At 37.7% G+C, this 26,827-nt stretch overlaps 1 protein-coding gene across 2 annotated transcripts in view; it reads left to right on the top strand.

Annotated features, from left to right (window-relative positions):
* Positions 1-23,830: 23,830 nt before the first annotated feature.
* Positions 23,831-26,827, top strand: part of LOC137580198 (uncharacterized) — a 393,130-nt gene continuing 390,133 nt past the window's right edge. Inside the window, exon 1 of one of the 2 annotated variants that reach the window (XM_068294121.1) lies at positions 23,831-23,931. The gene's annotated coding sequence lies outside the window, so the exon portion shown is untranslated. Of the gene's footprint in view, positions 23,932-24,633; positions 24,698-26,827 lie in introns of those variants that run through there. The other variant, XM_068294120.1, reaches the window with a different exon arrangement.

Genomic DNA, 26,827 nt, shown 5'->3' with positions numbered 1-26,827 from the left:
GAAGTCAAGCGGCTCAAGGACGATTCACAGCACATTGGAAGGCACGAGGATATATCCTACTGCCAAAATTCCAGTATCTATATATTCTGACGAATACCGGCTACGGGATTTGTCCTGAAGGCAACGAGCACGCAAAGAGCATCTTACAATCACAGCTAAAGGTATTGAAGTGGAAATATCATCCCTAGAAGATCAGGATACGCCAGGAAACGTGAAAGAAAGGCCATAGGATCTATCCTAAGGCCAATCAACGTTCCAGAAATATCCTGAAGAGGGAGATACAAGTTAAAGTATCTACATTGCGAGTCTGAAATAGTAACCAGCGGAGACCCAAAGAACAAGACAAGGACTGGAGCAAGCAGCAAGGAGACCATACCATAATCAACGTTGCCCCAGTTCGAGACTTCTTCAGAGAACTTGGTCATACCCAGCCGAGTACCCACATGGGTCCTCATGTTTTGTATGAATAGAGTGCTTTATTGTACTCGTGAAAGTCAAATTTTCACCTTCGCGGTACTGAATGTCACTGAATTCGTACAGGACTTTTTTAAGTTTTTGAGTTTCTTCGATGTTTAAATGGTCAAGTCTATACTCATTGCTTTCTATTATTTCATTTTCAATCGCAAAATTTGTTTCTGGGTCCCTCTCTGTGGCTGGGTCCAAACATTCTATGTTTTGTTCTTCTTCTATTTCTTCAACATCTCTTAAATAAAATGTATTCATAATTTATTTGAGCTTTTAGGAAAGCTCTGCCTATCAACATGTCGTATTTATTTGAAAATTGATGGATATAAAATTTGTGTTCTGTTGAAGTTTGCTGGGTGCAAGAAAAATGATTTCTTTTAATTCTATTGCTCCTTCAATCATGTGAATTTTGGAATCTACTAAATAGGTTTTGAAATTAAAAAAGTTTACGGACATTATATTAATTGAAGACCCTGAGTCGACTACACATCTCAAAGGTTTATTGTTCATTATTATTCTGATGAAGGACTTGTCCCTATCTCTTCTTCCGATTGATCCGAGGCATTCTGATGTGTCCATTTTGCTAATTCCACTATTACTTCCTCTTTGCCTCTTTGTAGGCTGGTTTGTTCCATTATTTTTTGGATAATTATTTTGTTGTTGATAATTCATTGTATTTTGAGCCCTGTCAATATTTAATTTTTCTTGAAATTCTTGGAAAAGTTTTTGGTTTTGTGTTGTATCGGATTATTTTTGATGAGACGGAGTTGTACTATTGGGTACAAAGGGTTTTCCATTTCTGTTATACTATTCTCGTATAACCCTTCTCTTTGAGCTACTTGTTTCAGCTTGCTGACTGTCGTTTTATCGTATCTAGCTATCGTCATAAGTAATCTATCGGGTAATTTTTTGTTTATTACATCATTTATAGTGTTATTTAAAGCATTTGTATAAAGAATGGTGTTATTTGCATCGTTTTCTAGACTTAGTTTGTTTGTGATAATATAGGATTTATCTTCTAATTCTGTTACAAACTTACGAAGGTTTCCTGTATTGCTGGTGTTGAAGAGGCGCCGAAGAAGGTCCTCACAGGGGGTCTGAGTTTTCAATTCATTGATGAGGAGTGACCTTAGTTCCGGCCAGGCGTTGGCTTGTCCAATTTGTGAGAGCCGTTGTGCCTCTCCAGTGAGCTGCATCTCGATTGTACTGAACAATATGTTATGTTGCCTTATATCATGGCTTGGATATAAGTGCATAATGAAATCTATCCTCTTTATGAATGACGTCAGATTCTCTGGTGCTCCATCATAGTTTGACACCTGTCTTAACGAAGACTGCTTGATTGAGGTGGGCTTCGGTGAGTTCTACAGCCATTTTGTTTCTTCTTTTTTTTTTTTTTTTTTAGTGGTGTTTTGTTTTTTTGATTTTCTGGGTTTTAGTGATGTTTTGTTTTGTTGATTTTTTGGGTTTTTTGTGGTGTTTTGTTTTGCAGATTTTCTGGGTTTTTTGTGGTGTTTTGTTTTGTTGATTTTCTGGGTTTAAGTGATTTTTTATTTTGGTTTTTGGTTTTTTTGTTCGCACACAAGTTAGCGTTTTTGTTCCTCAATTGGATTTAATGGTTGTAACACACAGTTGATATTTTCGCGCACAGTTGGCGTAAATATTTTTTTCACTGTTGTACACTTTTGAGCACTACCCGTAAGTTCTTGATGTCGAATCGGAGTTTTATAGTGATTATTCACTAGTTCTATGTAATACACGGAGAACAATTCTATGTGTTACACGGATAGAATAACAGTTCTCTATAGTGATTATTCACTAATTCTATGTAACACATGGATAATAATTCTATGTGTAACACGGATAGAATAACTAGTTCACTTTTACCGATCCCACCGACTGCGCCAATTAAATATCTGGTTTTCCCAAAGAGGAAAAAAAGATATTGTGAGTTAAAAGCAACGTACTTTATTATTTGAATGAAAACTTAAAAACTGAGTTAAAAAAATGTTTTATGGTTATATTTATAGGCTAAATTTGTGAGCCCTTTAGTGGCGTGATTGATATTGATGCGATTTGATTGGCCCGAATTTAAATGCTGAATTAGCGTTCCTACGCTTTTGGTTTTTAGGGGGACAATTATTATTGCAAGTGTTTAATTGTTTATGTTAATTATGAGTTAGCGTTCACACGCTTTGATTTTGAAGGGGACAATTGTTATTGCAAGTGTCCAATTGTTTATAAAAACGGATGTTTACTTTAACGTTATGAACTTTAGGGGGCGAAAAATTTATATGTTATTGAGTTGCATATATGACTATATAAACTTTATTGGGTCGGAAACGTCTCCTTCTGTGCGTTACAAATATCTGACCAATTTTATAATACCCTCTGCAAGGATATAAGAAAACTAATATATTTGGCAAACTATACAAATAAAACACAAGAGTGACTAGCAAACCGCACCAGCGAAAGCGTAAATTTATGAATAAATAAATCATTTCATAAAATGATTGAAATATTGAAAAATAAAGAATTTCGAAAAGATATTAAAAGGGCTTTTAAGAGCGCCAAAGTGAAATTTCTAGGTTTGACTCCCTTTGTACACAAGTACACTGATTCGTGGTGCTCATTTTCGTTGTTGAGAGTTCGGGGCCGACTTAGAAACGCTCCTATTGTATATGATGAGAAATTTCCGCCAATTTTATAAAAACGGTCGCAATTCTTTGGAATTGTCATGTTGGCTCAAGAGCTTTAGTGAGCACCCAGCGTGAACAGCTGTGGGTTGTTAACGCTTTAGAAGTCTGCCGTCAGACAGTGAGGTCTTGTGTATTATGTTTCGTATATAAGCCTCGTCCTCGTCGCGGAAGACAATTCTTTGCCGCAGCAGTGGATGACGGCTCGAGTGGAGGCGACAAGCGTCGGGCTGGACTGCGCAGTCCAATTCGTCGACGTTTAAACATCGGAAGGGTTTACCTACAAAAGACCGATCCACAAATTGATACCCTCCTTCCGGTGTTAGCGCAGATGAGCGCTGTGTCGACGGTTAATGTTTGATATTGGATTGGGTGCGAGCCGAGAGCGTGGGAGTCGCATGGAGCGAATTCGCCCGCTCCGACTCGTAAGCCAAAAACTTGAAGAATTAATATAGTCAAAAAGTTGTCAAATTTGTTTTGTAAAGTCTGATGTTAAAAATTTTAGTACAGTTGGTGATGATTTAGATTGTTTTATTTTGTCATGGGGTTGTGCTGCCTAAGATAAAGTTTAAAGGAGTTAATGACCTTAAGCCGGCTAAAACCCAGTTTTGATTAACTACAAAATGGTCAAAATCTAGACAAACACCAAAACCAGAAGGTCCGTCTTTAATTTAAAATATACTGTAACAAAAAAAAATTTCCGTCACGGTTAGTTGTTTGAAGTGAAGCCCTTTATTTCTACTCTGATGGCGACCATGAGTACTCTCTTAGCGGACGTTGACGATACTATTCCGAGTTGCGTCTATGTGTGTATGCGTGTACTCTGTTGATGACCAATGACGTAGTAGTATTGACTTTAACTTGTGTTCTGTTTATCCAATCAGATTCAAATTTTGTTATCTGAGGTTTTATACCCTATATTATCACATTTCATAGCGATACTCCAACTGCTTAACCTACTTTTCGTAAAAGACTATGTGATATAGTGGTCCGATTCTAAAGATTTTTATACTTGTTCTGCTCCAGGTAACAAAAAGTACAGAAAAAATTCAACGCAATAGCTCTTAAGATGGCTGAGAAAAACGCATACTCACGGACGGACATGGCTATATTGACTCAGCTTTTCATGCTGATCAAGAATATATATACTTTATGGGGTCGGAAACGTCTCCTCCTGTGCGTTACAATCATCTGACCAATTTTATAATACGTTCTGCAAGGGTATAAAAAAGACTAACACATCATAATACCACAGACATCTTTGAACTAAATAAGAGAGAATAGATGTTTTAAGTATATTAATAGAAGACTCTGTACATATTAGAAGAACGACGACTAAGAGTTAAAGGTATAAAGGGATGTCTACTTCGTCTACATGGTATCTACAGATAAAACTGAGCCAATAACTTACGTAAGTCAATATCACCATTTAAAAGCTTGTGTATAAAAATAACACCAAGCTTAATTCTACGATTTATTAGGAAAGGAAGGTTAATTAATTTTTTTTTACCTTTTTAAAAAAAAACTGAGAACAATCATGTTTTTTCCGAACGTGTTGGAAATATGGGAGGTAAATTATAAAAGGTTAGTGGTTTGTGGAGCTACATTTAACAAACCTATGTTGGGATGACGTAATAATAGAGCTGCAAAATGTTGCAATTGCAGAGTTATAATTTTCTCAAAAGCTTTCGGAATGGCGCACAATTTTGAAATACCACTATAGTTTCGGACAGACAATAAAATCAATTTTTAATGGGCTTACATCCAAAATTTGCAAGAAACCGGAGTACACATCCATGTTACACGTCAGGCCCCGGAGAATGAACAGGTTTCAATAGTTTAAGTTTGCTAAGAAGAGAACATCAATAAATAGATTTAAAATACAATTAGCCTTTTTTAAATGATAAGGATCCTGATTTGCTCGATATTTCGTTGAGGAAAAGGTTGTTTTGGAAAAACTCGCAAACTTATCGGCAATTGCCTCATCAGTGTTAGCTTTTTTATTTTGAAAGAACAAAAAAGATGGGTGCAAGAGGTCTTAAGTTTAGAATTAACAAATTTATAAAATTGTTGAGGGTCTGAAGAAATCTGAAGCTTACAGCTCTGAAGATAATTCTTATAACATTGTGTATTAAGCATCATGAATTTTATACAGTCGAGGATTCATATTTTTCAAATTGGATAGTTATCTAAGGAAGGAAGTTGAACCAGGAACCAGGCAAAGTCAGTCTTACGAAAGCACTTAGTTAGAGGTAACTCATTTGAACCAAGTAAAAGCAAGTGAAAGCAAGGGCAGATCAATTTTTATTAATCATTCATCTGTTGGTGACCATGCTAAAGCCGGTAAATTAAAGTCACCTACAACTATGAGCATGTCTCGACTGTAAACTAAAGAGGAGACAAACTGAATTGCCTCTAAATGATTTAAATATACCACCATGTCTGACAATGGTGGAATATAGGAACAAGTAATAAAAGCATTAAAAGATTTAAAATTTACTTTAACACCGACAAACTCAATCTCCTGGGTACTAGAAAATTGACACACCAGATGCAGATGCTGATGGGGCAGGAATAGTGTTAGTTTTTGTTGGAATGCGAATCGGGTGCCATATAATGCAAAGATATTGGTCCCGAGAATAAGAAAATTTAAAATTTTCCACCGCAATATTCGAGACGTTAACTTTTTTTCTTAAATATTTTTATTCCAAATAAAGGCTTTTACATCATCAGATGTAACAACAGCCTAGCCTAGAAAAAAATATGTGCTTCTTTGGTGGCATGCTAACGAAGAGCCGCCTGCGGATCAAGAGATACACCCCAAGGACTGGTCCTTTTTGGAGACTTTTTTATAAGCGATATGCTTCTAAATTAACTCTCCACCGAAAACTCCAATTGCAGTTTATTAAAACCAGCCCTTATAATTTATGTTAAATGAAAATTAAATTCGGTTACAAATTAATAAACTCACTATAATAAAACCGATTGTGAGTTTAGAAGTGATAGAAAAATTTTTAATCTTAAGAAAAAATTAAAATTTGATTATCGCAAAAAGACACGTCCGCTCTCTGCAACGAATGAAATTGACATAACATCTTTACTAAAGAGTCTGGCATGCTCTTTACGTAGTATTTCACCAGACTCTCATCTTCCAAATTTATTGGTTTGGCATTTTCCATTTAAGCATTCAAATAATCATGTAAAGTCTCCTCTCCTTTTTAAGAAAGTTGCGACAATGTTCTATGAATCGAACTAAATCCTTTGCGCATGGCTGCTTTTAAAATCTCCCTATTGTGTAAATTATATTTCTTTCCAAGGGAAGAAGGGTTAAATTCGGCCAACTTATTTCGCAAATCTGCTACTAGCCATTGCTAGCTAGTTAATGCAAAGTTAGTTTTAGTAAATTCGATTAATGTGAGAAATACATATCTATTGTATTTATGGTTAAGTTTCTGCCAGCAGGTTGGGCGTGCCTCTTATGTTTTGCCTATTGCCACGTCCAACTTTTGCCTCTAAAAACGAGTTGCCTCTGCCTGTGCTGACGTCTTACCTCTTGCTATGTCCCGCTTCTGTCTCTGCCTACGAGTTTCCCCTGCCTCTGCTGACGTTTTACCTCGTGATTAATATTCTGTCCAAATACTAATAGACTGTTCAAGAAAAATTCACTGATCATCGTCTGTTATCGAACCTGCTCGTGCATGCAGTGTACAAGATGCTAACTTTTACTTCTTGCCCGTTTCACAGAACTTCGGTGCTAAATGTGTATTCTTCCATAAAAAGTTTTTATGTCTTCTATGTATGTTAATTTCTGTAAACTACATCCCGGACGAGCCCCAAAAAATTTTATTTATTTATTAATATTTTATTTGTTGGATGACTATCGAGTTCAATTTATTGTTAAGATTTTATAAACTTATAAAAATAACACTAAAGTACTATGGACCTTGACGTGCGACCAAGTTGGCAGTTTCTCCGCGAATGATTTATGGCCTCTTTAACAATTTCCTTCCCATCTTATAAAATGATCCTATGCACTGCTCTCTGTTTTGCTCTCTATCCTATTACTAGAATGTCCTGCCAATTAGTGTTTCTTCTCTTCTATCACTTAAGATTCTGCACTTAGTATCAATTCCCACATATATAAACTTCGGGTTTAGTTTTAGCCGAATTTAGTTTCCTTGATTTTTTTTATTCTCACAGTGCAAATTGAAAGGTGTACATGTGTCGAAATCAAGAAAATGAGATTAATACTGTAAGCCACACAAAAACAAGAAAGAAGAAAATGGTATATATGTTAGTATTTACTGGCAACTTATCCGAATACATGTTGAAAAGCATTCCATCGAATTGCCCTTGTACTTCTTATGTATTTAGTTTTAGATTCATTATCCCTTTCATGTACTTAGGTTTAGTATTCTTTTCTTTCCTTCTAAATCAATCAGAATTCAACCGCCGCCGTGTGTAGACGTGTTTTTTAATGCACTCAGCAAAATTTAGTGCAAAAATAAAAAAAGATCGCGTTTTCAAAAATTGTGTGGGGCTCTCAGTCTATTTACAATCATATTGCTATTAGTTTGTTTTAATAGCAATAAATACTAAGTTGCAACAACAAAGTGCGTAATTTTCTATTTTCTTTGGAAAAGCCATGTCCACCAATTCGGGCACAAGCTCTCTTGATCCCCATTAGCAACAGCTACAAGAACTAATTGTACAACAACAACGTGAGCGTCGTCTCTCGGTCCAACGCGACAACGCATACTTTTCGGTGGTGTCGCCGACCTCACTAAATGCTACCGTAAGCAATAACACCGAAAGTGCAAACCACTCAGCAAACAACAGCAATTTACCGTGAAGAGAGCAGTGTGCTTCTCCATCAATATCGATAACTGGGTCATCGTTTGCACAGACCAGCACCGTCAGCTCGTTGACAGCAACTACTGCAACGTCTGCCGAAGTATTGACCTGCCTCAAGCAGTCACCGACAAGTCGCGCAGAGTCAGCCACAAGAATAAACCCAACGCATTCTGTCCAAACTGGAATGGATAGATACATTAAAATAACTAAACGGAAGCTAAGCCCGCAAAAGAAAAAAAGTGGCAATACGCCGGAATCGTTTTAAAGTTCTTGCCGATCAGCTAGACGTAGAAACAGTAGGGGCAAATAACTTTGTTGTAACCCCCATCAATAGGGGTAACATAAAAGAAATTAAATGTCAAACCCAAACTGAGGACAATTTCCGCATCATCGAAAAGTACCTCCGTAATGCTAACATCAACTTCTATACCTACCAACTAAAAAGCAGTAAAGGGCTCCAGGTTGTGTTAAATGGGATTGAGCCATCGGTCCCTACTCAAGAAATAGCAGACGCATTGGCCGAAAAAAACTTTGCGGTTAAGTCTGTTGTCAACATCATCAACAGGAACAAAGTCGCACAGCCGCTTTTTAAAATCGAGCTCCAACCAGATGCAAAGCGGTCGAAGCCAAATGAAGTGCACCCAATTTACAACCTACAGCTCCTTATGCACCGTAGAGGAGCCCCATAAGAGACACCAACCACTGCAGTGTAAAAACTGCCAGGAACACAACCACACCTCTAACAATTGCAATCTTAGGTCAGTGTGTGTTGGCTGCGGCACACATCATAAAGATGGCATTTGAACCAAGGACAGAAACAATGTCGCACTGAGACTATGCAGTAACTGTGGAGGGAACCACACGGCCAACTACAGAGGATGTCCTGTCTTCAAGGATCTTAAATCTCACCTAAACGGTCGCAAACCCCCTGCTGTACCAAAAATCACCGTACACGCCTCTAAAACTACACCGGAGGTATTCTTCGCCAAGGCTGTTAGATCATTTAACATGCCTGCTACATACAGTCCTAGTATATCCTTCGCTAGTGTGCTCCGAACTGGACAGACGGAGACCGCGAAAGAGACCCCGTCACTCCACCATATACAGAATCCGCAACCTAGCGCACTAGAACTTGGCCAGCAAACTCCAAGGGGCTTAGAGGCCCTTTTGATCTCACTGAATCAAAACATGACCGCTTTTATGACGTTCATGCAAAACTGTATGCAGGAATTGATGCGGAATCAAAACCTGCTTATCCAGAAGCTTATCGACATTAAATAATGGCTTCCCTACGTCTATGTCTGTGGAATGCTAACGGCATCTCCAAGCACAAAAGCGAACTGCAACTATTCCTAGACTCAAGTGAAATCGACGTTTTGCTGATATCGGAAACACATTTAACATCAAAAAATAATTTTCAAATACCAAAATATACCTTCTACGCAACAAACCTCCAGACGGAAAAGCTCATGGCGGGACGGGTATCCTAATCAAAAACCGTATAAAACACTCGTTCCTCAACAGATTTGAAACACAGCACCTACAAGCAACTGCTATAACCGTCCAAACCAGCTGCGGCAACACTACATTGGCTGCCCTGTACTGCCCTCCACGCTTCTCAATCTCTGAAAAGGAATTTACCGATTTCTTTAACACACTCGGAGATCGCTTCATTGCAGCAGGGGACTATAACGCCAAACATACACACTGGGGGTCTCGCCTGGTGAATCCTAAAGGCAAGCAGTTGTATAACACAATAGTCAACCCACTCAATAAGATGGATTGCGTCTCACCGGGTAGGCCTACTTATTGGCCCACAGATCCACGGAAAGTGCCTGACTTGATTGATTTCGCAATAACCAAGAGGATTCCGCGTAATCGGATCACTGCGGATACACTGCTAGATTTAACCTCCGATCACTCTCTAGTGCTATTCACACTATTAACAAGACCTCAAGTACTTGATCGCCCATATAGGCTTAAAAACAACAAAACAAATTGTCTTAAATTTAAAATGTACATGAGTGGCCACATTGACTGTTCGCCGAAACTGGATGCTGCAGAGGACATTGACATGTGCGTTTCTGCACTTGAGTCGATGATGGAAGCTGCAGCAAAAGTGTCTACTCCATATGCCGTTACTTACACTAAACCTGTTGACAGGCCTACGAAACGGCGGATAGAACAATTAGACAACGGAAAAACGACGTCTAAGAAGAGAATGGCAGATTACTCGATCACCAGCAGCAAAACTTCGCCTAAGGCATGCCAATCGCAACCTCTCCAAGGAGTTAAGACAAGGGGAAAGCTGGGCTCAAAATACATAGAAAAGCTCAGTCCAACCAGCACTAAACATCCTCTGTGGAAAGCCCACCCAACTTTAAGCGCTCCTACAGAGACAGTTTTACCGATAAGGGGTCCAACCGGTGGATGGGCCCGCAGTGACGAAGAGAGGGCATCCGTATTTGCCACACATCTTAAAATGGTTTTCCGGCCAAATCCAATATCAAACTCATTTGTACTTCCCCCTTCGAGCACATTAACGGATAGTGAGTACTCGGAACTCCAATTAGACGAGGTTACTGCAGTTATTAAAAACCACATAAAGCCGAACAAAGCCCCTGGCCATTACCTAATCACACCGAAAATGATCCTAGAACTCCCTATCATCGCCATACAATACATCTGCAAACTGTTCAACGCTATAATAAGAATTGGCTACTTCCCAAGAACATGGAAAAAGTCCACTATCATCATGATTCCTAAAGTGGGAAATGACAAAACCCTATAGGCCAATTAGTTTGCTGCCATGTCTTTCGAAGCTTTTTGAAAAGGCCCTACAGATCCGACTAAACTCATTTCTGGCATCGGAGAACACAATCCCTTCACACCAGTTCGGCTTCCGCGAAAAACATGGCACAATTGAATAAGTCAATCGCATAACATCCGAAATACGAACAGCATTCGAACTAAAAGAATACTGTGCGGCTGTCTTTCTCGACGTTGCCCAGGCTTTCGATAGAGTTTGGCTGGAGGGTCTGATGTTTAAAATCCGGGAAAAACTCCCACAGTACACCCACAAACTCATGGAATCTTACCTTTACAATAGGAAATTGGCTGTAAGATGTAATGGCTCCGTCTCGGCTGACTTTGAAATCAAAGCTGGTGTACCGCAAGGCAGTGTACTCGGCCCATTGCTCTACCTGCTGTACACTGCAGACTTACCAACGAGTTTAGGACTTACAACGTCCACTTTTGCCGAAGCAAAAAAGTCACAGCTTAAACCGAAAGCGAGTAGCTTACATTGGATCATCAATGCTCGGTCCCCTCTACGTCTGAAGTATAAAGTCCTCCTATACAACTCCGTACTGAAACCCATCTGGACTTACTGAGCCGTACTATGGGGAAATGCAAGTACCAGCAATGTCGACATTCGCAGTCGAAGATTTAAAGTTCAATGACGGGGGCTCCGTGGTACATACAGAACGACAATATCCAAAATGATCTAAATATACCTAGCGTAAAATCTGAAATAGTCAAAAACTAAAGTATTCTGCAAAAGTGGATGCACACCCTAATGTTCTTGCCAATTCCCTTAAGCGAACTAATAATAGAACTCGTCTTAAAAGAAAGGACAGATCAACATAATAATAAATGATTAGGGCCGCCTGCAATATCCCCAGGATTTATCTTAAGTACTAGATTAAGAAAAATATGTCAAACCTGTTGTTAGGCTCTAATTTAAGAGTAGATTCAACAAATATATATTAAACGTTAAAAAAAAAAAAAAAAAGCTCGAAAATAGCAGTGCCCTTAAGCTTTGACTTCAAAGTTGTTAAATCATATTAAAAGTTGTTAAATCATATCAAAATTGCACCAATACTTTTTAAATTCATAATCTATATTTATATAGAATAAAAAAATAAGGGAGCAGTACATAAATATAATATAATATTATTAATTTATAATATTATTAATTTATTTCACTGAGTACAGTGATCATTTGATATTATAGAACATGCTACATCCCCCTCCTTTAGAGAAATAACGTAATTGTATGAAGTTATTTTTTATTATATAAAAACTTATTTATTATTATTAAATTTTTTTGATTGCTTAATCGTTTGCTTGTTTGATGATTTATACATATGTATGTTAATTTCTATTTTTATCTATATATAAATATATATGTCGGAGAATTTAGAGTACCTAAGAGTAGGCTAATGTTTTGTTAATGTTTGATATGTGAATTGACAGGTACGTCACCTGTAACTATGGTATGTCCATATGCCCTTTGCAGGTTGACAATTGGCATGTTGAGATTGCAGGATGACTCGGCAGATTTGAGATGTTGCCTTTGCAGAAGCAGTGTTGCTAGATATATGTTGACAAGCCTGGCAGCGTGACAACATTAGAAATGTTGTCGAGTGAGATTTGGTGTTAAGTCATTGGAGTCGGCATAGGAGTCGAAAAATCAGACGTGCCGGAATAACGCCCAAAACTCGCTGCGCTAACAGTTTATTAATACAAACTGAGAGTGAACAGTAGACAGTATTCAAAGTAAAGAAAATGGAAAATTCTAAGAACAATAATGGATATTCGACATGAGAAGTGGGATTGTCTCCACCGCAAATTAATCCTGACGACCGCTTGTGCATGATTTTGGAAGGGCAACACCGTAGTTTAATCGGTGATCAGTGCATTTAAAAGTGGACGACTGGAGCAAGGTCGTACAGAATCAGTTGTCTTGTTAAAGTTTGACCCTGACTCTTTGGGATCAAGTGCTGCTGCATGGTGCTCGACTGTGGACCTAATACTGGCGGAGAATTCGTTGGAGGGCAGCGCACTTCTCATGGCCATAAGCAAATCACTGGAAGGGAGTGCGTCCAATTGGCTACTCCAAATTTCTTTTGCTGGTATGACGTGGAACCAATTCAAGGAATTGTTTCTGCAGCACTTTGAAGGCACTGAAACCCGTGCAGCCACAATTTTCAATATTCTCAATGGCCGTCCAAACGAAGGAAAGTGCTTGTCATTGTACGGAAGCCGACTACTCACGTCACTGCTGTCAAAATGGAAAGGGATGACTATAGAGCAAGCTGCTATGTCAGTAATTTTAGCACACACTGCTCAGGTCGAGCCGAAGCTGCAACGAAATATTTTTACAACCAACACCAAGACGGGCAACGAGATGCTAAATGAGTTAAAAGCCTTTGCAGTTGGTAAAAGGAAAGACCATTCCGTTCCAGTAGACGCTGAAAACAAACGAATGCGACTACAACTACAACCTGCCGTGAAATGTCACTTTTGCGGAAAAAAGGGACACAAAATGGCGGATTGCCGTTTAAGAAGACAAGGAAACCACAGATTTTCTCAGCCTGTCCACCAGAGATGAAGAGAGGACCAATTATTTGTTTCAAATGCGGAGTTGCTGAACACATGAAGTCTGCTTGCCCTGAAAGATCATCATCATTAATACCCTAAAGAAAGCAATATCACATAAGCTTTCGGGAAAACGAATTAACAATTTACTCCTCTTGAAGCGCATTGGAAACCATGCAGTAACTAGTACTTTGCAACTTTTGTCAAATGTTAAAATAAGTAATTATATCCTTGAATTTCTGTTTCATGTTGTTCTAAGCGATAGCTTGAATTATGACATTATAATAGGTCGTGAAATTCTTAATCATAATTTTAAGGTCATATTATCATGTGATAAGGTCGAATTTCTGAAAACAATATCTGTATGTGCTGTGGCTGTCTCTGATACCTCTTTTACTGAACATTCTAGGTGAATATTCAAGTTTTTTTATTGACAGAATTTCAAAGAGTCGAGTTACAACCGGCCAATTGGAAATTCGTTTGATTGATCCAAACAAAACTGTTCAAAGACGACCATACCGGCTCAGTTTAGATGAAAAAAATAGTAATGGGTAGGATTGAGGAGTTAATAGAGTCAAAAATTATTCGGCCTAGCTGTTCGCCATTTGCCAGCCCTATATTGCTTGTCAAAAAGAAAAACGGCTCTGACCGTTAATTTTAAATACTGTGGCCGACAAGTATCCGTTGCCTTTAATTAATGCTCAAGTCTCTAGACTGAGGGGGGCAAGATATTTTTCCTGTCTGGACATGGCAAGTGGTTTCCATCAGATTCCTATTCACCCAAATTCAATTGAGCGTACAGCTTTCGTTACACCGGAGGGACAATATGAGTTTTTGACGATGCCTTTCGGTCTTAAAAATGCATAATGAAGGCATTTGGTGACCTTGCCTACTCGTTTGTCATAGTTAAAGACTAAAAACTGTTTTGAAGGTTTTGTCACGATCCGGGTTCTCCTTTAATGTTTCAAAGTGCTCTTTTCTGAAGTCGAGTGTTCGATTTCCCTATCTAAGCCATTAGCTCGGTTATTCTTTATATCGAGTGAGATTTGTAGCTTTCCTGATATTTGGAAGGAGTCTTTTATTATTCCGCTTTTTAAAAAGGGTAGCAAATCGGATGTTTCTAACTACCGACGCGTTGCCAAACTTTCAGCAATACCTAAACTGTTTGAGAAAATTATTACGTCTTCCCTTCAACATCTATCCAGATCCACTATTTCCCCTTGTCAGCATGGCTTCATGAAAGGTCGTTCGTCGCTTACCAACCTTTTAGAATTGACTACCCTTGTACACCATGGCTTCCGTAAAAAGTGTCAAACTGATGTTATTTATACTGACTTTAGTAAGGCTTTCGATACGGTTGATCATTCTATGCTTCTCGCGAAACCTAACATCATGGGTTTTTCCCCAAAACTATTGGCTTGGTTAAAGTCGTTTCTTATTGGCAGAACCCAAAAGGTGTCTTTTCGTTCCTCGATATCTAAAACTGTGCGAGTTACGTCAGGTGTACCCCAAGGCAGTCATCTGGCCCACTATTATTTACATTTTTTATAAATTATTTGCCTTTGGCCTTGGCTCATTCACGCGTGCTCATGTTATATTCCTATAATAATCCTTATTTCCAACAGTACTTGCAATCAGACCTCGATGCCTTCTGTAATTGGTGCCACGTTAATAAATTACACCTTAATGCCTCTAAGTGTTCTTTTATGACTTTCAGTCGTTTGTCTCCGCTCCTAGCTCTTTACTCTATTAAGTCTGTTCTGTTAGATTGTGTACCATCATTCAAAGACTTAGGCGTTATGTTTGACCCTAAACTTTCATTTAATGTTCATATTTCTTCAATTGTCAATAGAGCATGCAGCCTTCTTGGCTTCATTAAACGTTGGGCCAAAGAATTTGATGATCCGTATGTAACAAAGATTTTATACACTTCGTTAGTTCGCCCTACTCTAAAATATTGTTCGCCAGTGTGGAACCCTCAATATGATGTTCACCAGCATAGTATTGAATCGGTAAATTGGGAACCGCGTCTTCGCCTACCTTCTTATTCTGACAGACTTCTTCTTATTAATCTTCCTTCACTTTATAACCGTAGGCTTGTTTTTGGCATTCTCTTTCTCCATAAAAGAGTCAACGGCGAAGTCATTACTACCAATTTACTGGATACGCTATATTTTTGTGTTTCCTCTCGTCGGAGCAGAAACTTTTTTCCTATTCACCTTAGTAGATGTGTGACTAACTACTCTCTTCACGAACCTTTTCGTGTTCTTTGCCAATCTTTTAACAACTTTTCTCACCTTATCTCTCCTCATCTTTCTGTCACTTCTCTTCGCGCTATACTTTTTAATCATCTACAGCGAAACCAATGAAAATATTCTGGACTTGGATTGGCTGCAACTCATCCCTGACCACATTGGCTGTGAATCGGGGCATAGCTGGCACCTTGTGCAAATAAAACACCTCCACCGGGTCGGGGATGTTTAGTTGTGTATAAAGCTAAGCTACGTTCTTCATTTAATTACTATCTATCTTTAGCTTAAGCTTTTTCGTCGACTGCTGTGTTAGTTGACGTAAATAAAATAAATAAATAAATACCTAGGTTTTGAGGTCAGGGAAGGAGAAATTCAAACCAATCCTCGCAAGAACCAAGCTTTGATAGACTTACCGCCTCCACAGTCTGTTACTCAATTTAGACAGTTCACTGGCGTCATATTTAAAGCAGTTTATGCCAGGATTTTCACAAACAATGAAGCCGTTGTATTGTCTCACATGCAAGAATAAGACATTCGAGTGGAAATTGGAACACGTTAACAGATGAGCCTGTGCTCACTATATTTGATCCTAAGCATCCCATCGAATTACACACAGATGGTAGTATGGATGGCTACGGATCGATAATAAACCTCATGTTGTTGAATATTACAGCAAACGAACCTCACCTCCAGAATCTCGTTATCATTCATTTTGTCTACATTTTGTTGTTTACACCGACTGTAATTCGTAAAAGGCTTCACGCAGTAAAGTCGACCTGACGCCGAGAGTCCATCGATGGTGGGCTTATATGCAGTCATTTGACTTTGAAATTCAGTATAGACCTGGTGTAAAGATGGCACATGTGGATTTCTTTTCTCGTAATCCATTACCTATTAAATTGTCTGTTCAGGCTCACATTAAACGTGTGCATTTAACTGAGATATTAGACAATTGGCTTCTTGCTGAGCAACAAAGCGATTCTGAGACTTCTTCGATCATTTCTAGACTTCAAAATGACGAGTTAGAGGAGGGTTTGGCAAAGACGTACGAACTTCGTTCAAAAATGCTCTTCCGAAAAATCAAACGGAATGGTAAATCTAGATGCCTTCCTGTTATACCCAGACCATTTAGGTGGTCGGTAGTGAATCACGTTCATGAGGCAATTGTACATCTCGCTTGGGAAAAAACTGGATAAAATGTACGAGTTCTACTGGTTCGAGAATATGCGTAAATATGTCCGTAAATTTGTAGATAATTGTATTACCAGATTCACTAAACCGCCGTCGGGCAAAATACAAGTAGAGCTCCATCCCATTCCTAAAGTAGATATACCATGGCACACGGTGCACATAGATATAACTGGCAAGCTGAGTGGAAAAAGCGATAAAAAGGAGTACCTTATAGTACAAATCGATGTGTTTACCAAGTTTGTTTAATTGTATCATACTGTAAACGTAAATACTGAAAGTTGCGTCAATGCTTTCAAGTCATCGATATCACTTTTCGGCGTACCGAATAGAATCATTGCTGACCAGGGCAGATGTTTTACTGGAAAGGATTTTAGCAAGTTCTGCACCAAAATATAGGTTTACACTTGATTGCAACGGGTGCTAGTCACACGAACGGTCAGGAAGAGCGCCTTATGAGCGTGTTAAAACGAATGTTAACTGCTATAGAGACCAGTAAGCGATCCTGGCAGGATGCTGCCATAAATTGCACAACAAATAGAACCACTAAAAATAGTCCTTTGAAATTGCTGATTGATAAAGAAGTTCGACCTTTAAATATGTTACACGTTTTTGAGAATCAGAATAAAGTCGATGTAACTCTTGTAAGAAAGATAGCTAAAGAAAACATAGATAAATCCGCCTCCTATGAAAAAGCTAGATTTCACAAAAACAAACTCAAAATTGTAAAATTCAAAGCAGAACTTATAAATATTCGCACGAATCGTTGAGAGGTATGACGGCGGAAAGGATTCCCACTGAGTTGGACATGTGTGTTGATAGTGATGTATTAGTGGATTCTAATACGGGTCACGACATTGAAAGAGACGTCAAGTAAAACGGCGTTGAAAGAGACGTCAAGAAAGACGCCGTTGAAAGAGACGTACAGAAGAACAGAATTGAAAGAGACTCTGGTGATGCGTTAGTGGATTCTAAAGAGTGAGAGACATTGGTGGACTCCAATGTGGTGAAGGTCAGAATCCATTCGTGACGGTTACCTGAAGCACTACTCTGCGGGTGCTGGTAAGAGCACGAGTTATTGTGTTTTCTTGTTTAGTATCAGTATGGAGATGTGAGGTGATAGGAGCCCAATATGGTTGGTGTCCGGGAACGCCGGGTGCATAGAGTAATAGCCAGATCTATATCCTGTATTCTCCCACTGCACACTGGGCTGAATTGCCAAATCAGTGGCATAAAGTCGAAAATTTTGTGGAAGCAAATAATAATTCTAATTATGTATATTAAGACTCGAGTCCCTAAATAGGAAAAATCGATGATAGCTTTTACCAAACATGCAACCCTGTCATTCTGATCAAGCTTCAAAGTCAGGTGATTAGTCAGCTGATGCCTGCGACAAAATTGGCGGGAAATTTTTATTTACTTTGAGCGCTTGGCAAATTTACACAAAAGAAAAATAAGATAGTGGAAAAAATGGATTTTGGAGGCCAAGCTATGTAGAATGTATAAAACACAACAATTTGGTGTTCAAATTTATTATATTTTATATATCTGTACTGTTTTGTATTGTCCAAAAAGATAGAAAACTAAACAAATGTGTTCGTCTTCTGTGGAGTAAAAACTTACCTTCTGTGTGTTTCTGGGATATGTAATGTATGTGAAAACAAAGTAGAGAGTGTGTATAAAAAGTTAGTAATAATCTTGTTTGCGGCTTTTTGCGGCTTTGGCGGTATTCTGAACTTGTAGATCACATTGAGTTCTGTCATTCAACGCTGCTGGACGTATGGATTGACAGCGACCGCAACTCTGTCGTTCTTGCAAACTGGATATTTGGCCAATTGACGGAATATTCGCTAACCAATGAAAGCATTAGTGAAATTAAAAAGAATGTTAAAACCTTTGAAATATACATTACTTCGAATTTACAAAAGTGCAGCAGAAATATGCGCACATTCCGAATAAAACATTCACAGTGGCTATCAATGAGCTTTAAAATTGGATTGGACAATAAAGATGATACGGACAGTCTTCAATTGGGTAGACCAAATAAGCAAACAGCATAATTGTGACATATATCCAAGCTACCGAAATGTCCAGGAAGCTAATCCATTAAGAAAAGGGCAGCTCGACATAAAAAAAACCCCCTTCCGCGAGATGTCATTGAACTTTTAGAAACACCACATTATAATTTTCCAATAAATGTTCAGTCTTTAGATAATGATTACAGTTTTCATGATGACTCCGACTCAGAAATAGAGGATATAAATCCATATGCGTTTGAATTAGATGTGGAAAACAATTAAAAAATGAACTTTTCTAAAATTGTTAGTAACTAAGACCTGTCTTTAAGTAAGAATTTAATCATAATAAATATTATATTACTATCACTAAAATATAAAAAATATTAAAATTTTTGTACTTTATATAGTTTTTACACTTTCCTTTGTGATCACGTATACGCATTGTTGCCTTATATGGGCTACTGGGGTAGGCGTGGTCAAATGAACTTCAAATTTTGTTTCAATATTTAGAGTGCTATTTTTATCAAATATACCAAGTTTCAGCTCGATATATGAGTTCTTCGACTTTGTGCCACTTATTTGGCAATTCAGCCCAGTGTGCACTGGTACAACCCATAGAACAATAAAAACTAAGCTTTATTTTAACATCCTTTATAATAAGATTGAATCAAATTGTCATTTCAGACTGAGCAATGCATGTCGTAATATTATTAATGTAACACACGAAGACGTGTGATGGTCAGAAGGGCCGTACAGTGTTGTACTATAATTAGTTTACATCTAATGTTAATAAAATAAGAACTTTGTATGTTACTGCAAATATGAAATTGGTGATTTATTAATGGATGGAAGTTGACTGATTAAGCCAGATACGGGTAATTGAGTCAAGATAAGAGACGGTGTGGCCACCAAGAGCAAATAGTACATTACTATGTTGGAGCGAAATAGTTTGTGGTTGCCCTTGCCGGGATAATACAAGTAAAACATAAAGATTATAATGGTTTGCCAATATGGATGACATGTAGCTGGTTTATTTAATGTAGAATGATGAACGGAAAGGATCTTCACATTCTTTTTTACGAGGACGTGTAACTTGTCAGACAGGCCGTGTCGGAGAATTTAGAGTGCCTAAGAGTAGGCTAATGTTTTATTAATGTTTGATATGTGAATTGACAGGTATGTCACCTGTAACTATTGTATGTCCAACACTGCCCTTTGCAGGTTGACAATTGGTATGTTGAGATTGCAGGATGACTCGGCAGATTTGAGATGTTGCCTTTGCAGAAGCAGTGTTGCTAGATATATGTTGATAAGCCTGGCAGCGTGGCAACATTAGAAATGTTGTCGAGTGAGGTTTGGTGTTAAGTCATTGGAGTCGGCATAGGAGTCGAAAAATCAGACGTGCCGGAATAACACCTAAAACTCGCTGCGCTAACAGTTTATTAATATAAAGTGAGAGTGAATTGTAGAAAGTATTCAAAGTAAAGAAAATGGAACATACTAATAACAATAATGGATATTCGACATGTACATATGAACCTAGACTTACATATAATTTTAATTGTGAGTTAGCTCTTAAAAAATAAATAAATAAACTTTTATGTAAGAAGGTCATAATTTTTCCCGTGGCACATGGCGACACCATACTAAAAATACACGATAACGTAGTAGCGTAATGTGGCGGCGGAGTGAAGGCGGTCACCGAATGCGCTTTAAACAATCACGCAACATTTTTGAAACTGGCTAAGCATGACTCATGCGCTCGCGGATTACACTCTATTTATGCTATGTGCCGTAAGCAGTCCAGCCACCTGAAACCCATCACAAGGGTTGACGAGGGGATAATCATTGTCATCATAGCGTAGATGGCGGCCCCACATTGCACATCACCTCTACCACAACAAGGCTGTAAACAAGGTTCCTGGCATTCCAGCTTTCCCGTTGCTGCATACAACGGGACACGATCATAGCTTGATCGAAGCTGGTGATTACCGGAACCAGAGGAAGTCTGCTCTTAAATTGCAAAGCTTCGTCCAGAAGTCATGCGTCACCGAGGGCGGCAATGAACTTAGGAAGGGAGTTGTTAACAAACATTTCATCGAACAGCCCCTGCACTAAGCCTTAGACCAACCTGTGAAGGTGAAACACCAATATATCAAATTTCATATACGGTATTACTCAAGTGCAGCATTTAAGACCAAGAGCCCATGACATTATCACAGACATATGTATGTACATATGTACTTATTTATTTAGTTTTAGATTCTGTGTCCCTTTTATGTACTTATGTTTAGTTTTCTTTTCTTTCCTTATGAACATGTCAGTTTTGTGCAATCGATTAAACAATAAAGATACATTGCTTTGTGGACTTGGCCGTAAACACATATGTACATACATATGTATGTACCTTGATCCTAAGAACATTGTCCCACAAGACCAGTAAACTAGTGTAGTAGCCCTCTTTAATGATAATCATTTTAATTGCATTTCGCACAGCGAACACAAAGCGTAAGCAAAAAGTGCATGGAAAAGATCCGTTGGAATTCGTTCGCATGCATTGCGTTCGCTTAGAAACAGAATTTTTGGCACAGGCTTTTTCATTTAATTTGATGTCTTGATTGCGAAAAGACGTGAATATTTATATTCACATAAATATATGTATATACATACATATATACATATATTTGTGAAATATGTGCATATTACATCATCATTAAAAAGTACAGTGACTGCACAAGGCAGTAATATACATACATATTTGGCTAAAGTGAATAAAAAAATTAGTGAATATTCGAAGAATAATGTGATATAACATTAAATTTAGTGAAAATATTAGAATTAAGGCCCCCGTTATATTTCAGTTAAAATTTATATTTCGGTCGCGTGGCGTCGACCAAGCAACTTTTGGCTTTCAGCAGCCTTGGATTTTTCATTTTCTTTGGGACAATTTGTTTTATTGTACCCCAGCCCAATCGCTGATATTTTCTTCGTTGGAACAAAAAGAGACATCTTTCAATAACCAAGACACCCCTTCCATTTCATCATTGGATTTAAGCTCATAACTTGAAATTTTGTCATGTTTGCGTAAACTAATTCTTTGAGGAGTCCGCCGCCTGAATCCATGACTATGCTGCCGTTACAAAGGATTCTTTAGTCAAGTTATTAATTAGACATTCGAAGTCGGCAATTCGTTATGAGCTTCTGCATCTAGGAATTTTTACCTTATCTCATCTGAGGCAGGAAGTACGCACCCACGAGCAATTTGCTAAACAAATGAAAAGCATACCGACCAAGAATACTTTTAGACATCGTTCAAAGATAGCTGAAATACACTCTAATTTCGAGAATTATATGCAGGAGTGATGCCTTTTGGTTTGTGCAACGCCACGCAGACTTTATGTAGACTTATGGCTCGTGTCATACCGGGTATTCGTTTACTAAGATGACCTGCTAATTCTTTCCGAAGATTTAGAATCGCATATTGTTTTAATACAAGAGGTAGCATTGGGACTGCGTAAACCGAATCTAACGATTATTGTAGCTAAATTAAAGTTCTGCATGCAGGAGATTAAATACCTCGGCTTTATTATTGAATACGGACAAGTGAAAACCAATCTTGGAAAAATTTGTGCATTAAACGACTTTCCGATTCCAACAACAGTGAAACAATTAAGGAGATTTTTGGGACTTACTGGCTGGTATCGACGTTTCATTGAAAATTATTCCACCTTAGCTTTCCATTAACAGAACTCTTAAAAAAGAACCGAGCTCATAGTTGGAACGCAGAGGCAGACTACGCTTTTTCAGAACTGAAACGAAGATTAACTTCAGCACCTATTTTGACCACTCCCGATTTTTAGAAACCGTTTATTTTATTATGTCATGCGAGTACAGTAGGTATAGGATGTATGTTAGCTCAAACTAATTCCGAAGGTATAGAACTACCGATAGCTTATATGTCAGAAAAACTGAACAAAGCTCAAAGAAACTATACGATATCAGAACTCGAATGTTTGGCAGTAATTAAAGGAATTAAGAAATTTAGAGCATACATTGAGGGACAAACTTTTGTAGTCGTTACCGATCACGCTTCTCTAAAATGGGTTATGAAACAGAAGGACCCTTCCGGTAGATTAGCGAGATGGGCTATTAACTTTCAAGCTTTCTCATTTAAAATCGTTCATCGTCCTGGTTCTCAAAACATTGTAGCGGACTCATTATCGCTGCCGTTACAAATCGTCTAAGACCGTTTAAATGTCTGTTAAGGGGCAATCAATTAAACCCAATAGTTTGCCAAGGTGGGTACAGAAAGGGTTAGCGAGCAACACCTTTAGCTAATCTGCAGAGAATTCGTCCGCATAATTAATAGTATCCCGAACTGTTCCAATATTTTGCTTTTTACATCCTTTTAGTTTTTGATGGTGCACTTATATTTTTCTGTGTGATCCGTGCGTATGCATAGAGTAGGAAAAAACCCCCCTCATCCGACGAGCTAAACAAGGGCAACGCTAGAAGTGCACGACCCCGATCTTTAGCATACACTTGTGTTATCGTTAGCAAGGTAGAAAAATTAGGCAGCTAACAACTACACGTGCATATTACTACACTAGATACTTAAACCGTTTCTTATCCTAATCTGCTTAGTTCATCCATTTGAATGGACGGACTTAACATTTTAATATAAATATATCGGCGCATACCGAGTTTGTTTGTGTGAGGTTGTGGTTTTGCGTGTGTCGCCGCATGTCGAGTTTGTGTGCGTGTGGTTGTAGTTTTGGATATTTCACATTAATGACAATTTCATCATTATTATAATATTGCATCAGCCTCTAATTGTCTTGTGATTGGTTGCTTGTACTTTGTTGCTTTAAGAAGTACCTTTTTAGCGGTGCGTCAGCGTTCTGACGCTGTCGCCGAGTGTGGTTCGATGGTAGGCACAAAGAAGAGAGTTCAGATTCAAGGCAGTACAATTTGGAACTCGAGTGCGATCGAAACTCGCTGCGCTATAGTGGCCGAAAATAATAGTGACCCAACATATACATATCTACATACATATGTACATATGAATGTATGTATGTATGTATATTATACGATGCAAATATCTGTCAGAGTGTAAAAACTGCGATGTTATGGTTGAGAAGTATTTATGACTGTCATTATACCCTTGCAGAAGAAAAGATACATTTGATTCTTTAGTCGCCAGTGTCTAAGTAAATTATTTTTTAAGTTTTCTGTACGAAAATCTAGAAGAGCTTTGCAATATTCGAGGTTTTATATTCGTCGAAAAATTATTCGTATAAAGTAATGATTTCGATTAGAATGTTTCAAGTTGTTGTTTCAAGTAAATTGAATATTTTTTGTACACCAACCTTTTATTAGGTTTCGTGTTCAGAGCCATAATTGTAATTGCTGTAGTGAATGGAGGGTATTTTTGACGTCGTTGCTGTCTGCATACAGAACTTTGCTTTGTTGTTGTATGTATACATACATATGTACATATGTATTTATGAACATAAATACATACGTTGTTCTGTCTTCGTTTTTCATTCAGTTATATATTAAGCTTTAGACGTTTAATATCCAATCACGCATGGTCAATTAAAAAGTTTGTTGTTCATAGTTTTACCATACATACATATGTATGTATATATGTATACATTTCAATTCATTAAAAAATTTTTCAATTTGAAAAAAGTTTATTTCTTACATTGTACACATACATATATATGTATGTAAGTACATACATATATGTATGTATCTACCCAAAAAATATTTCATAGAAGTTGAGTGCGAGTGAAGGCATTATTATTATTTAAAACACTTGATTAAATTTGCATTACAGGTAAAAATCAAACAAATTATAAAAATTATTTAAAATATGTACATACATAAAATTAAGATCGAGCTACATACATATGTATGTATGCACATACATATGTATGTATGCACATACATACATACATGTATTCACGTTTTTACATACATACATATGTACATATACATACATATGTATGTGTGCATGTTTGTACGTACTTAATCCTACGTATGAATACTGCTTCTCCAATATACTATGAAACATCACAGTTTTTCTACCATACACCCATAAGGTGAAATGGTATTTAATGTCGCCAAAATGTACATACATAGAAGGTAGAAGGAAGCTTCTCCCACTAATACGCGATCCATAAAAACAGAATTGGTCGTTGGCTAGTGGCGGCGCTAGAGTGCTCAAGTGTTTGTAGAGTGAGCGAAATACATAGCTCATAGTATGAAGCGTGTAAAAACATTTAATAGACATACATATGTACATTTGGTTTTCGAAATTTTAAAATATTTGTTTGAGCTGGTGTATGGTATACCCAAGTCGGCGAGTCGACTTACTTAATTTTCACATGTAAAACAAATATTTGAAATTTGTAATAAAAAATGCATTTACGTACATGTATGTATATATGTATGTATGTATGTATGTATGTATATTGAAAAAATTCTGTTCACATGCTTTTTTTAAACATTTCTTAGTATCTTGCTCACTGAAGCTTGCTCACGAGCACTCCGGCATTTTGGAAAAATGTTTATACGCATACCTTGGCTATTTTTTGTCCAATTTTGATCAAATTTAATATTTTGCTGGATATTAGTAATTAATTCAAGTGTGCCAAATTTGATTGCACGAGGTAGAAAATTACCGGAAATAATCGAGTTTTTTAAATTACGGGGGCAGACAAATGTCTGCACGCTTACTAAAGGATTTTTCGTATCAAATTTTTTGTCTCTAGCTTTTATAGTCTTTAAAAAAATTGGTTTTGTTGTGTTCATACGGATAGACGGACGGACGGACATGTATAGATCGACTCGGCTGTTGATCCTGATCAACAATAAATGCCTGCCTGTCTCTCTGACACTCTCATTTTGTGTGTTCGTACCCTTGAGAGAGTGACCTACTCCAGGGCCGTCTTACTTCATTTCGGCGAGTCGACTTACTTTATTTTTTTTAAATGAACATACATATGTATGTATGCATATTCATATCTACAAATGTGTATGTAAATGTACATATGTATGTATATGTATGTATATACATTATATATTTATGTCTGGATATTATTTTTAGAATTAATTAGTGGGCGTTGATAAACTGAAAATAAAGTAAACCATCAAATATGTATTTAAGTAAATATGTACATATATACATACATACATATGTATGTACATAAGTAAACTTTTACATTACAGACACTAATAAAAATCAGTGTTATATATAATTCTAATTTTGCAATGATGTTGAAATATTTCGTAAAAAAAATTAGGCGCACTATTTTTTATTTTCCTAATAAATCGCATTAAGAGCTACAGCTTCGGCGACTTATTGGTAAAAAAGTCGAGTGGACTTCAAGCAGCTCGGCGGCGTAAGGCAGGACCTCTACCCCTAGGGGTGCCAAGAGCTATCGGGATGAAACTTGATATGAAATTCACTAAAACAATAGTTTTGGATATAAACCACCAGATCACGATATTTCAAACAGATCGGATAAATAGAACACAAGTTACAGTCAATATAAATCGACAGCGCTGCAGCCAGCCTACTATGTCATTGCTTGAAATCCACACGCAAGCATACACAGACGCAACGCTACAAAAAGTGTATGTATGTACAAGTTAATAAATGGAGTAGTCCCGCGTAGCTGCTAAGCGATCAGCACTTCAGCATAAGAAGTGAAATACGATCACTGCTGCCTGTTGCTAGTGCAGAGCACTGAACTCATAACTTGGCGTGTCAGCATTGTTTACGTAATCTTACTTAGTTGCTACGGAATTTATGTGTTAACTGTTTTTTGTTCATTTATATATTCGGTCCCGTTGATAATAGCTACTCGTTCGAACATTACTAGGTGGGTTCCCTTCCCGAGTGTAATAAGGTTGCACAGGTTTCACGTCGTGACCGTTCGCAAAAGTTGTTGTGAGTGGTCTG

This window comes from Drosophila tropicalis, unplaced genomic scaffold (genome assembly GCF_018151085.1).
Source record: "Drosophila tropicalis isolate 14030-0801.00 unplaced genomic scaffold, ASM1815108v1 contig_830, whole genome shotgun sequence".
Taxonomy (NCBI): domain Eukaryota; kingdom Metazoa; phylum Arthropoda; class Insecta; order Diptera; family Drosophilidae; genus Drosophila; species Drosophila tropicalis.
This window is presented reverse-complemented; position numbering and strand designations above follow the sequence as displayed.